The 15275-nt window shown below is 36.4% G+C and overlaps 1 long non-coding RNA gene across 1 annotated transcript in view; it reads right to left on the reverse strand.

The window, feature by feature from the left end:
• LOC308518803 overlaps positions 1-15275 on the reverse strand; it is a 312780-nt gene that overhangs the window by 284294 nt on the left and 13211 nt on the right. The window lies entirely within an intron of this gene.

Genomic DNA, 15275 nt, shown 5'->3' on the forward strand with positions numbered 1-15275 from the left:
AATTCCTACAATTTAAATAATTTTCAAGCTATTTGTTTATTTTACCTAATAATTAATAGCATTAAAATTCTCCTTTAATCAGCTTCCTTGAACTGTTAGTGTAAAATGCAATTTTAAATCAAGGAAATATCTAGATAGAGTCCCTAAAAAAACATGTAGAACAGAATATGAGAACTCTAAATAATGTAGGAGGAGAAGCTGTCATATAACTATGAAAATAACCTAGAATAATAACCTAGAATAAATTAGAATAATAAGATAAACTGGGTAAGACTTAATAAAAATTATAGTAAATAATTGAATCCTATATTTGTTTATACAAATAGAATCAGCACATGTTAGACAATCAAGGTAATTAGTATCTTCTACTTGAAACAGATTAATTTTTTTGAAACTTGAGAGTTCAGAAAAGATCAAATAAGGTTTTCAAAGCATTTTAAAAATAAACTACAGAATATTTTTAGATGAATAAAAAAAATATGTTGCAGAAGAACTTCAACTAAATATGCAACAAAGAAGTGCCAGTATTAAAAGTAGACGTTGCCGAAACCGGTTTGGCTCAGTGGATAGAGCTTCGGCCTGCGAACTGAAGGGTCCCAGGTTCGATTCCGGTCGAGGGCATGTGCCTGGGTTGCGGGCACATCCCCAGTGGGAGATGTGCAGGGGGCAGCTGATCGATGTTTCTCTCTCATCGATGTTTCTGACTCTCTATCTCTCTCCCTTCCTCTCTGTAAAAACTCAATAAAATATATATATAAAAAATTTTTTAAAAAAAGTAGACGTGAACAAAAAATTAAAGATCAGAAAGAAAAATCTCACTTCAGAAATGTGACAATTATATTTTAAAATGGGGATATGGCACTGCATTGTTAGTGAATGAAAGGAAAAGCAGCAAACCAGAAAGAAGCACAGGGTGAAATGGTAGGTATGAAGACTTGTTCTTCATTAGATTAAATCATGTTAGGTAAACATACATGAGATTTAGTTTAAAAAGTGTTAGAATTTTTATTGCATGGCACCCAGTGCTCGAGAAATCTGACCAGCCTAAATTATTTGAACCTATAAGCAAGACTTTGACAAAGATCCTGTTGGCTCCAAAGTACCTGAGAAGCTAATGACTTGAGAAAACCAGCTAATATTCATATGAAATGTACCTCTGAAAAATGTAATTTGTGTTAGATATATATTTCCAGATTAGATATGAAAGATGAGTGAAAAAAATTCACACAAATCTTTCATGTCTTAAAAATCCAATTTAAAATTTCTTTGAAGATTTCACTAACTTTTTCCATGCTAAGTAATGATTGCTTGTTTTTTTCATTCCTAGAATATGTTTTTTTGAAATAATGACTAAATCCCCTTATACATGTCCTGAAGGTCAGACAACTCTCTAATTTTGATTATTTTTTGGCCTTGGTCTTGCTATTGAATGACAGGATTATATTTGCCTCAACTCAGTAATTACTGCTTTCTCTCTTCAAGGAACTGTTAAAACTCAAGGCCCTAGACCTGGTTTTCATTAGGATTTAATAGAACATTAGTGACACAAGTTTTTTGCATATATTCAAGGTCTTTAACTATAAGGATAAAGAAATCTTTCAAATTTTAATGGAATGCATATTTTTAGAAAGGCACATGAAAGGGAATATATTTTATATTTAAAATAATTAACTGCTTGGTTAATGTTTGAAAGTTTGAATAAAATATCTCCATAATTAAATATTTATTATTGGTGGATGATACAAGAAATAAGGTATTATGCTTTATTACCTAACCTAGAGCCCGGCACACGAAATTCATGCGTGAGTAAGGTCCCTATCCTGGCTTGCGATCAGGGCCATCTCTCCCGGCTGCCAGCAGCTGGCCTAGCACTCTGCCACCCCCCACCCCCGGTTCCCGTTCACCATCGGGTGATCACAGCCTGAAGGCCAGGGGAAGGGACGGAGAGTTCGGCCGTTCCTGCCCACTCACCAGCCCTAACCCTGCCATGGGTCGCCTTCTGTGTGTGGGGTGACCAGCACGGCAGGGGCCTTGGCCTGACGCCGCCAGCGTCCCCCACCATCCACACTAGGTCCCCATTTGCCATCGGGTGATGGGAGCCTGCCAGCTGGGGGAAGGGACCGAGAGGTGGTCAGAGAACCTCATAGTGACTGGTCGAACTGTTATTCTGGTTGTTCCACTGTTAGGGTCAATTTACATATTACCCTTTTAATATATAGGATATCTCTATTAGAGGTAAAATTAGCAAGAACTAGAGAATAAGGTTTTGCCATAAAATTTATTATAGAGAAATTAAAATAACCTTCAAATGGAAAAATGACATAATCAATTAATATTGTTAATAATGTCATCTAAAAAATACAGAGGTTTTTAATTGTTTTTCTTGAGTTTAAATATAACCACATCATTTTTTTCTTTTTATATCTTTTTGTAAATGCCTTTACTGTATAGCAAAGATATATAATACCTTCCTTTATAAAATATAATACTAATAAACTATGGGAAATGTGGTTATAAAATCTGTATTGAACAAATTATAAAATGTTATATAATCTCACCTGTAGTCAAAACTCAGCCCAACAATTTTCAAGGGACTAGTTTTTATTTTTATTTATTTATGTATTATTTTTTAAAATAAATCTTTATTGTTCAGATTATTACAGTTGTTCTTTTTTCCCCCCCATAGCTCCCCTCCACCTGGTTCCCACCCCACCCCCTGCTCTTACTCCGTCCCTGTCCTTGTCCATAGGTGTACGATTTTTGTCCAGTCTCTTCCCGCACCCCCTACACCCCCTTTCCCCCGAAAATTGTCAGTCCACTCCCTTTCTATGCCCCTGATTCTATTCTATTCACCAGTTTATTCTGTTCGTCAGATTTTTTATTCACTTGATTTTTAGATTCACTTGTTGATAGATATGTATTTGTTGTCACTTTGTTGTTCATAATTTTTATCTTTACCTTTTTCTTCTTCTTCCTCTTCTTAAAGAATACCCCTCAGCATTTCATATAATTCTGGCTTGGTGGTGATGAACCCCTTTAGCTTTTTCTCATCTGTGAAGTTCTTTATCTGACTTTCAATTCTAAATGATAACTTTGCTGGGTAGAGTAATCTTGGTTATAGGTTCTTGGTATTCATCACTTTGAATATTTCTTGCCACTCCCTTCTGGCCTGCATGGTTTGTTGAGAAATCAGCTGACAGTCATATGGGTACTCCCTTGTAGGTAACTGTTTTTCTCTTGCTGTTTTTAATATTCTCTTGTCTTTTGCCCTTGGCATTTTAATTATGATGTGTCTTGGTGTGGTCCTCTTTGGATTCCTTTTGTTTGGGGTTCTCTGCACTTCCTAGACTTGTAAGTCTATTTCTTTCACCAGGTGGGGGAAGTTTTCTGTCATTATTTCTTCAAATAGGTTTTCAATATCTTGCTCTCTCTCTTCTTCTGGTACCCCTATAATTTGGATGTTGGTACACTTGAAGTTGTTCCAGAGGCTCCTTGCACTATCTTCATATTTCTGGATTCTTTTTTCCTTTTGCTTTTCCAGTTGGGTGTTTTTGCTTATTCGTAGTTAAATCTTTGACTTGATTCTTGGGATCCTCTTGTCTGCTGTTGGATCTCTGTATATTATTCTTTATTTCAGTCAGTGTATGCTTAATTTCTAATTGGTCCTTTTTCATATCCTTGAGGGTCTCACTATATTTATCGGAGGTTTCTAGAAGATTCTTGAGTAATCTTATAACCATGGTTTTGAACTCTATATCCAGTCATTTCCTTTCCTCCATTTCTGTCATTTGTGACCTGTTTCTTTGTCTCCGTATTTTGGCTGCTTCCCTGTGTTGACAGAGTGGCTTTGTGTGCTAGGTGTCCTATAGGGCCCAGTGGCTCAGCCTCCCCAATTACCTGAGGTGGACACTCTTGGTGCACCCCTTTGTGGGCTGTGTGCACAGTCTTGTTGTAGTTAAGCCTTGATTGCTGTTGGTATCACTGGGAAGAATTGACCTCCAGGCCAATTTGCTTTGAGGACCAATTGTGTCTATAATAGGAGAACTTCTGTGCTGGAGACACCCTTATGGGGCAGGACTTGCTTCAGTGGGTCTTTAGCGCTCACTGAGTCTGCCCCCTGGGTGTGTCGCTTATGGATGTGAAGAGTTGTAATCTGGATGGTCTCACTCTGACCACTGGGTACACTGGCTCTTGGATCTCCAAGGAGGTGCAAACTCAGCCACTGCCTGAGGCCACCCAGTAGGAGCTACAGAGAGATCTGCAGATTCCTCCTCTTTGTTTGGGGTTTGGAGGTGCCCAGATGAGGCACAGCTCTGAAGCAATGCGGGCTTCTGATGAGCGTTAGGCCTTCTTTTGGAAGCTCTGGGGTTCTCTGACCCAGCTGCAGTTTGACAGGTTTTTAGGTAGAGAAAAACCAGGCCATTTATATGCAAAAGCTTCTGCACACAGCTTGGGTGGGGTTGTAAATTGGGTGGTCCAGGGTCTCAGGGAATCACCACAGCGGAGCAAATAGCAATGGTTGCTATTTGCAAGGGCCCACCCAGATAGGTCCCTGGGTCTCTGTGTCCCGTGGCCCCATGCAGGAACAATGACTGCTTCAAGCACCTCTGTGAGAAAGCCGCCCTCATGTTCTGGCCTGATGACAGACAGTCCAGTTTCTCTCCACATGAGTCTGGGTCCTCAGATTCTCGCCCGGAACTGGAGTTCAGAGCAGTCAGGAGCTTGTATCTCCCTCCTGATGGAAAAAGACAACAGCATACCCAGCTGCCAGCCCCTTTCACCCGTGCCTCCATACCTCCACACTTCTGCGCCTCTGCACCTCCTACCAGACTCATTGCGCTTTTCTCTTTCCTTCTAGTTGTAGAATTTCCACCCAGCTAGCCTTCCCGTGGTTCTGGATGATATTAATTTTGTCTTTTAGTTGTAGATTTAATGTGGTTGTGCGCGGCAGCAAGTTCAGGTGTTTACCTATGCCGCCATCTTCCGTGCCTCCTCAAGGGACTAGCTTTTAAATCCTGACTGTAGAGTTCTAAGATTACTGTACTGATCGGTATAGTTAAGAACTATTGTTGGAAGTACTTAGACTATTACAAATTTTTCCCTCTACGGACATGAAAACAATTACCTATAAAAGTTATTGGAAGAAAAAGAACGCACTATACACAGTGTAAAACATACCTTAATATTTCTCATATATGGTATATTTTTCTACACTTGCAACCTGATATATGTCATTTAAAATTTTACCATTCTTGCTGATTTTACTTAGGTATTTTGTGGGTACATGAAGCAGTAACATGATTCCAAATGGCCAAAATGTACAAAAAACCCCTTCCATTATTTAAACCCTATCTCTCATGGAAAGAAACCTAACCTGTTAGTTTATAGTTTATCCTTCCTGTGTATATTTTTCTTGAACAAATAAATTTTTTCAGTGAACAATATAGGCTGAATATTAACTTTATTTCATAAAGATCTCTTCTGTTATTTTTTACAGCTGCAAATTACATTTTTGTGTGCATGTATCATAATGTCTTCAACTACCCTCTCTATAAGGGCATATAAATTGTTTCCAATATTTTGTAACCACAAACAATACTGTAATGAATGAGCATGAACACATTTATTTTTTTCATGTTGGTTAGGTGTATCTGGGTAAGTTCCTTTAAAGAATGCTGGGTCAAAGGTAAACAAATAAGCAGTTCAATAATATATTGCCAATTCCCCTCATAAAGTTTATAGCAACCTGCATTTCTAATAGTAGTGTATTAGAGTAATTATCCTGACGTTTGATCAGAGAATACCCTAATAAAAGGCTAACATGCAAATCAACTGAGTGGCGGAACGACCAGTAGCTATGATGCGCACTGACGATCAGGGGGCAGACGCTCAATGCAGGAGCTGCCTCCTGGTGGTCAGTGAGCTCACACAGCGGGAGCACCGCTCAGCCAGAAGCCCGTCTCATGGCTGGTGAGTGCAGTAAAGATGGCGGGAGCCGCTGCAGCTTTAAGGATGTTGGACATCCCCCGAGAGCGCCCAGGCTGCAAGAGGGCATAGGCTGGGCTGAGGGACACCCCCCCCCAGCCCCTGAGTGCATGAATTTCATGCTCTGGGCCTCTAGTATTGTTATAAATGTCATCTTTGCCAGTCTGATAGGTGAGAAATATTATCTGAGTTAGCTGTGATTAACATTTCTTTTATTGTGAGATTGAACGTATTTTTTATATGTTTAAGTGTCATTTTTATATCTGACTTCATTTATTTTACATATATTTCTTCATTTTGGTATTTTAAAAATAAGTTTTGTGAATAATATAATAATATTAAGAATTCTTTATGTATTAGGAGAATTAGCCCTTTTGTGTAGTATATCTTTCATGTATGTTCTTACATTTTTCAGTATATTCTATTTTTTATATTAACGTACAATAAAATTAAAAGTTTTGGTGTACAATTCTCTGAATTTTAATTATGTGTAGACTACCATAATACATAACACTTCCTTCAGCCCCAAATCTCCCTTGAACTGCCCCTTTTGTAGTCACAAATAGCAAGCAATATTAACTTTGAAAAAAAAATTACTCTTTGTCTCTGAGCATCAAAATTCTTATGAGTGAAATACAGTGATTGGTTTACTAGTTTGGCAATAATGTGAATCTTGTCCTTTACATAAAAATAAATAGATACTGCCAACTCAGACCATTTTAGACATAGTGAAGTTCTTCCCTTTTTCCCTCATTCATTCTTTCCACATCTAAGAAAAAACTCTCACAGTAATTAAACATCTCATTTATCTTTAAATCTTCAGAACCCAGTAAAATCATGGTTCATGGCAGGTTCTTAAACATAGCTGGCTGTTTGAATTTATACCAGATAATTATGAATATTGGAGAATTCAGGTACTTCTTACTCAATAGATATCTGGTGATTTCTTTTAGTGATAACTTTTTTCCAGCTGTTAATTCACTGCTGTATGTTTACTGAATAGTTTATAACAAGCCATGATGTAAAAGAGAGAGATTGTTCTAGCTTAACACTATTCATGCACAACTCATTCCATCAATTTTTTTGAGAATGTTTCATTTTGTAGATTCACAACAAATTTCTGCAATAAAATTTTTTTAGAAAGAATGTGAATTTGCTAAGTTACTTGCCTATATTTAGATATAAATGCAAATACAGCTTTATTGCTAATTAATTTTTTTTAATATATTTTATTGATTTTTTACAGAGAGGAAGGGAGAGAGAGTTAGAAACATCGATGAGAGAGAAACATAGATCAGCCGCCTCCTGCACATCTCCTACTGGGGATGTGCCCGCAACCCAGGTACATGCCCTTGACTGGAAACGAACCTGGGACCTTTCAGTCCGCAGGCCGACGCTCTATCCACTGAGCCAAACCGGTTTTGGCTGCTAATTAATTTGCTAAAGTTTAACTATAATAAAAATAAACATTAGTAAATGAAGTCATTAAATAAATAAAAATATAAATTTTAAAGATGCTAATCACAAACCTCTATCCAAGTATATTTTGTATCAGGGTAATTCCTCTTATCCCAGCAAGCTTTAAGGACCTAGACTCAGTTGCATGCAAAATGATAAATACTTTGGAACCTAACATTACACTTAAGTGTGAAAGTGATATACTATACATTCTTCAACTTTGCAATCCATACCAATGTCTCTATGAGCATTGAATTTTGATGGCCCAAATAGACATAGCCAGAAATATTAATTAAACAACAAAAAAGAAAAATTAGAACATTAAGTAATGATTATAAGACTAAGGGTATATTCTTACAGTATAACCAGAATCAGAGCTCAAAAATAACTCATATTTTAATTAATTTTTTAAACATTTGCATGCAAATACAGTAAAACTTGATTTTCAAAAACATACATCAGTATTCTCTAAATATTACCAAGGATCTTACCTAATAATAGACAAACATGTAAATTGACCATACCTTTGCTATGCTAACCAACCAGTTACCAGAGTATTCAAATTAACCTAACAAAGATGGCGGTTAATTTGCATACATAGGCTCCAAGTGGTGGAGCAAAGCTTGCTGGCCCAGGGGCCAGAGCAGCGATGGCTGGAGCAGTGAAGCCTCATGGCCCCAGGGCCGGCAGAGCAGTGAAGCCTCAAGGCTCCGGCTGGAGCCCGGCCAGAGCGAAGGCCTGGGCCCCGGGTGCCGGAGGAAAACCGGTGCCAGTAGCCAGGGGGAAGGAAGGCTTATTGCACGAATCTCCTCATGCAACAGGCCTCTAGTCTATTTAGTAAGTTTATGATTATTACAAGGCTGGAAATTATAATGACTTTTCTCTCTTGTAACCTATTAATCATTTTCATGAAAATAAATTAGTCATTTTCAATATGCATGTATTATCACTAAGGGCAACAATTTACTGATTACAAGGATAGAACTGAAAGGAAAAGAACCAAAGCTCACATTAAAGCTTCAAACGTCTCTCATTGCTCACTTCCCACTTCTTATTCCTGAATCTTGTACAAGATTAAAAAAAATTACATCTTTGGGGAATTTTTGTTTTGCTTTGTTCTAATTGGTCTCTGAATGCTCACAAATGAAGATACAGTATCAAATTTGATAGTTATTTTTTAGAAATATTTTTCTAAATTTCTTGCTATATTTGTGTAAGTCATGGCAGAAAAATCCTTATGCCTTTATAAAGATCAAAATGCATTCTCCTTGCCTTCAGATTCACATCATAACTACTATATTGTTTCCTTTGACTGCTTTCTTCTTCTTTTTTGGGGGTGGGGAGGGCAACAATGTGTGTGCATGCACATTTAAGTGTGGATAAACAACAAAATAATCAAAAGATAAAGATCAAGACTCAGTTGCTCAAAACCACTGCTCTTTTTAAGTTAAAAAGTCATAAATAAGCTTCCCATCTACAAATATATTGTGGGATTTCTACAGAGATGTAAAGGAAAATATTCACATCTAAAGGTAATCAAGAGACTGGATGCAGTTAGAATAAGCTTATTCTATTGAAAGCCATGAAAAGAGCAGATGAGAGAAACAGTATAGATTTTTGTTGTACTCTATTAAAAAACTAGAGGCCCAGTGCATGAAATTCATGAATGGGTAGGGTCCCTAGTCCTGGCTGGCGATCAGAGCCAATCTGTGGGATGACTGGTGGGGCTATCAGGGGGCCCCTGCTGGCACCTGCCTTGGCTGGCGTGGTGCCACCTGCTCACCAGCCCCACCTTGGGCTGGGGGGAGTTCCTGCATTGAGCATCTGTCTCCTAGTGGCCAGTCACATCATAGCAACTAATCATTCCACTGTTTGGTTGATTTGCATATTAGGCTTTTATTATATAGGATATGGCTAATCCTGTGATGGCATAATGCAACCCACATTTTGATACATTTTGTTGTACATGGCATGACAGAAGATCAGGAATTTTGTAATCTCATTATTCAAAGTTACTGGCATGACTTTAAGCTAAAGCTAGATCTTTGCTGAAAAAATATTTTTTACTAAAAGACTATGAAGCTGTCTTATTATGATAAAAATAGACTTCATTTAGTTATTTCTTTTTATGCAGATGACTATTCACTTTAACCAATTCATCTCATTATTTTCCAAATTTATAAGTTTAAGTGCAGCAACATTCATTCACATACACATAGACTTTAAAGTATACACTGATATCTTTACTTAACAGCGATACCCTAAATTCTTTATGGACAGTGATAAATTTATTTAAGTGTAGAAGTTTCCTCCTCTTTCTAGAAAACTAGAATTATCCTATATAATAAAGAGGTAATATGCAAATTGACCCTCACACCTTAGCATCATCACAAGATGGCCACCCCACATTGTCACAAGATGGCCACCAGGGGAGGGCAGTTGGGGGCAACCAGGCCAGCAGGGGAGGGCAGTTGGGGCAATCAGGCCAGCAGGGGAGGGCAGTTGGGGGTGATCGGGCCGGCAGGAGAGCAGTTAGGTGTCAATCAGGCCAGCAAGGGAGCAGTTAGGGGGGTGATCAGGCTGGCAGGCAGAAGTGGTTAGGGGAAATCAGGCAGACAGACAGGTGAGTGGTTAGGAGCCAGCAATCCTGGATTGTGAGAGGGATGTCTGACTGCCAGGTTAGGCCCGATCCTGTGGGGAACAGTTGGACATCCCCCAAGGGGTCCCAGATTAGAGAGGGTGCAGGCTGGGCTGAGGGACACCCCCCTCCAGTGCACGAATTTTGTGCACTGGGCCTCTAGTAAACCTATAAGGTTGTTATTTACATCTACTTATTTATCCTTGGCATACACCATATATAAAGTTATCATTGGCCAAATAGATAAAGGAGAATAGTGAGGTACTCTATCCCTGAATGTTATCATAAGAATTTGTTAAAAAATATGTTTTTATTAATTTCAGAGAGAGGAAGGGATAGGGAGAGAGAGACAGAAACATCGATGAGAGTGAAACATCAATCAGCTGCCTCCTGCACACCCCCTACTGAGGATTGAGCCCACAACCTGGGCAAGTGCCCTGACCAGGAATCAAACCTGCAACCTCCTGGTACATGGGACAATGCTTAACCAATTGAGTCACACCAGCTGGGGAGATCATTGGCTGGCAATCAGAGCCAATCTGTGGGATGACTGGTGGGGCTATCAGGGGGCCCTATAACAGCACTCATTGTCCAGCATATGCAGGTTGTATTGAGTGTGAAAGAAAAAGACTGTGTTATATCTATGCCATAGCGATTTCTCTGCTGCAATGATTTACCAGTCTTTTCTCTGGGAAAGTATTTAATGTTTAAGTACCAGATAGAAGCTAGGAAATATGCTAGACACTTTTGCTAGTTTATAACCATTTTCTTTAAAATACACTGAAACTCAATGAAGCAATGTTTTTAACTCTAATTTTACTGTTGAAAACAGACAGAGAAATTTAAAAGTATTTCCCATACTCAAATAATAGTAATTCTTCAGTTCAAACACAGACACTGTGTGAGTTTGAATGTGTGTACACTATTAGTACTAAATTGCAGAGTTAACTACCATTTGTATATTTTGTACGTATTGTTTATGTTGAATCTTTATTGAATTCAGATGGCTTTCTGTAGTTGTCTCACATCTTAAAAAACGCTATATGTGAACCCATGCTTGATACAGTAAGTGTCTATTTCACTGAACTCTCTTCCAGAGCTTGTAAGATGGTTAAATCCTTGTAGCAGAGAAGTATGATCTGGCATATAGAAAATCACTAAAATTATGGATATGGAATCTACTAAAATTATTAAAAATAATGAATAAGTTGTGAATTTTACAGTATATAAGATTAAGGCACAAAAGTCAATTGTATTTCTATACAATATCAATGAAAAAATAAAATTAAGAAAATAATTCTATTTATAATAGTATCAAAAAGAATAAATTATTTAGAAATAAACATGCACATGAGGTACAAGATTTTTACACTGAAAACAACAAAAGATCCTTTAAAGACATTAAAGAGATCTCAATAAATGAAAAGATATCATGTGTTCATTATATATTAGAATACTTAATATTGTTAAGATGACAATACTCCCCAAATTAATTTATAGATTGAATACATTCTCTATCATTATCCTATCTTACTTTTTGTGGAAATCAACAAGCTGGTCCTCAAATTCATATGGAATTGCCAGACTAGACAAAATAAATTCGAAAAAGAACAAAATTTGAGGATTCATTTCTTAATTTCAAAACTTATTATAAAATTACAGCAATAAAAATTGTATAGTATTTATATAAGAATGTCTATAAATTAAAAGTGTTAAAACAATTCTTATATTTATGGGCACTTTGATGAGGGTGCCATAATAATAGAAAAATAATATTGCTCACAAATGATACTGGAACAACTGAATATCACATACAAAAAAGAAACTTGAACCACTACCTCACATCATATATAAAATTTTTCAAAATAAATAAAATACCTAAAAATAAGAGCTAAAATTAAACTTCTTAAAGGAAAACTTAAGCATAAATCTTCTTGACTTTGAGTTAGGCAATGGTTTCATAAACTTAATACCAGTTTTAAAAAACTAAAGAAAAATAAATTAAACTTTGGCACAATAAAAACTTTTGTGCTTGAAAACACAATCAAGAGACTAAAAAGACAACCCACCAAGTGAAGAAAAATATTTGTAAATCATATATCTAGTAAGGGGTTTATATCCAAAACATGTAAAATATCTTTCAACTCAACAACAGAAGGACAAATAACTGAAGTAAAAGATGTTCAGTGAACAATTTAAATAGACATTTTCCAAAGAAGACAAGCTAATGACCAATAAATCAAAACCACAATATAGGGTCACACTCACTAGGATGGTGTAATATTAGCTATCATAAAAAGGGCAAAAACAAGTATTGTTGAGGTCATGGAGAAATTGAAAAATTGAATCCCTCAGACATTGTAGTGCCTTACAGAAAAGTTTGGTAGTTTTTCCAAAAGTTGAATATAGAGTTGCTCTATACTTAACAATGGCACTGCTAGATAAAAATACTCAAGAGAATTGAAAACATATGGCAACACAAAAACTTAAAAACAATGCTAAGAAGAATATATTCATACTGCCAAAAAATGGAAACAATCCAAATTCCTATAATAAACATGTAAATGCAAATTATGAATGGATAAACAAAATATGCTATGTATCTACAAGAGAATATTTTTTAACCATGGAAAATAAAGCCTTATACATGCTACTACATGAACAAATCTTAAAACCATTATGATAAATAAAGGCCAGCATAAAATGCCACATATTCTATTAATACCAAATATCCAGAATAGGCCAATCCACACAGAGAGGAATTAGATGGATAGCTGCCTGGTACTAGATGGAGGGAAGACTGCAGATGGACTGCTAATGGGTGTGGAGTTTCTTTGGGGGTGATGAAGATAGTCTAAAATTAGTTGGTAATAGGTTCAAAACTGTGAATATACTAAAAACCATACAATTTTACATTTTAAAGGGTGAATTTTATGTATGTGAATTATAGCTCAATAAACTTATAAAAATTGTGTTTATATAATAATTGTTAAGAAACTTGATTGCCTGTTTCAGAAGTTAAAATTATCTTGTTTAATGGTAGAGAAAGTAAATGTTTTGCAGATGGTGTAACATGACAAATGATGTATTAAGAATTCTAAAATTCAAGAATGATTAATGGATTGGGTGTAGAAGAAATCAGACTTGTGGATAAATATATCGAGGCTCTTCAAAACATGTGGTGTTATATCTGCATATAAAAAGTATTAAATTATAGAAGTATTTTTATATATAAAATATCAGATGATTACTGATTAGATAGTGAATCTAAAGAAGAGTAAAAAGCCTTACATAGCCGAGCCAGAGTGGCTCAGTGGTTGAGCATCCACCTATGGACCAGGTGGTCACAATTCAATACCTGGTCAGGGCACACGCCTGGGTTGGGCACTCGATCTCCAGTGTGGGGCATGCAGGAGGCACCCTTCAATGATTCTCTCTCATTATTGATGTTTGTAATCTCTCTGTCCCTCTCTCTTCCTTTATGAAATCAATAAAAATTAAAAAAATTTAAAGAAAGCCTTACATAATTCCATGTTTGCAAGCCTGTGAGGTTATATAAGCATAATACCATTTTAACAGCAATCAATAGGAAGCAAGTTGCTGAGAGTCAGTGGAGGGTGGGAGGAGGAGTTGCTAGGAGTGTATCATCTGTTAGGTGTTAGTGAAGCATCTGTTATCAAAAAGAGTAACAGTACAGCATAGTTATAAATCCATCAACTTTACAGTTAGGCAGACGCAGGCGTGACTCTTTCCTTCATTGTTTGCATATTCTTATTGCAAGTATTGGGTGGAAATGATTTAATCTTCCTATAACTTTCCTCACTCCTGAAAAGTGACTCATGTCTTACTTTATTAATGTAATGACTGCTTACACTGTTGCATGCTAAAGGCTCGACAAAAACACCCAAGTCTCCATAAATGCTAATTACTTATTTTAATACAAATTATTATCAATACTATTACCTTTATATACAGGGAAGCTGAGAATTAACGAAGTCAAGTAACTTGCCTCTCTACCCAAGTGGCAGAGGCAGTATTCAGACACAAATCTTACTCTCAAGTCCATACTTCTTTCATGAAGCAGTTTGCTCTTTAAATCTAAATGGAAATATTCATTTGATGATATAAAACTGAGTACCCTAACAAGGTTAATACTAAAACTCTACATTTCCATATCATCTACATATAGGTGACAACTGAAGGCTGCAAGTTTTTCTTTTTTGTGTCTATGGTATCTATGTGTATGCTAATTTCACAGATAAACTCCACCTCAGTGACAAAAGATAGCATGTCAATGGAATATTCCATTAGCAGCAACCCATTTTCCCCCAGTTAATATTTCCCTGGGATTAACCATTAAAATCATAGCACAAGGCAGGGCCTTTGGAGCTTGGGTGATACTTGATTATTGCATTTAGGAAGTGGTTTTCATAAAAGGAATACCTGGAATACTTAAAGATATGAAAATGCTGCATTTATAAAGCTATGGATGCTCACCGAGGGATTAAGTTAAAGAAAATCTATTCTTTCTCTTCACTGTAACTAAAAAAGTACTCTTTTTGAATTTGCAGTGAAGAAAATATTCGGTTTTTCAAGTTAGAAATACACAAAGTGTAAATCTTAAGATTCATGGATTTCTATTCAAAGAAGCACATAAAGTTAACAGATGGGGTGGCAGCTTGGACTTCAATATTTACAACATCTACAACTGACAAGGGATTAGCATCAGGAATTTAGGAGAAACTTATGCAAAACAACTAATGAGACCAGAAAAATAAAAGATTGAGCAAAGAATATGAATATGATGAGAAGTTAAACTACACTAGAAAGTTCAAATTAAATTAAAATTAATAAATTCACAGGAATGGAAATTCAGATTATAACAATAATAAGATAACATTTTCAGATGATCTGTTTAGCAAAAATTAAAAGGTAATATCAGTGTTGGAATTTGTGTAAATTCATTGGTTCATAACAGAATTGTAAGTTTTATCATTTTTCTAAATGTTGCAGAACTTGATGAAGTTAAGTAGCATACATTGATGTCCCCCAGAAATCCACTCCTGGACATTTTCCCCCAGCGCATCTCCCTCCTTGGTGTATAAAGAAACATGGATGTCCTCATTTTCATGATGGTAGACTTGCACATGGGGAATCCAGACACCACCAGTAGGGGAAATGAATATCACGATTT

The sequence above is a fragment of the Myotis nattereri genome (assembly GCF_964212035.1).
Source record: "Myotis nattereri genome assembly, chromosome: 4".
Taxonomy (NCBI): Eukaryota; Metazoa; Chordata; class Mammalia; order Chiroptera; family Vespertilionidae; genus Myotis; species Myotis nattereri.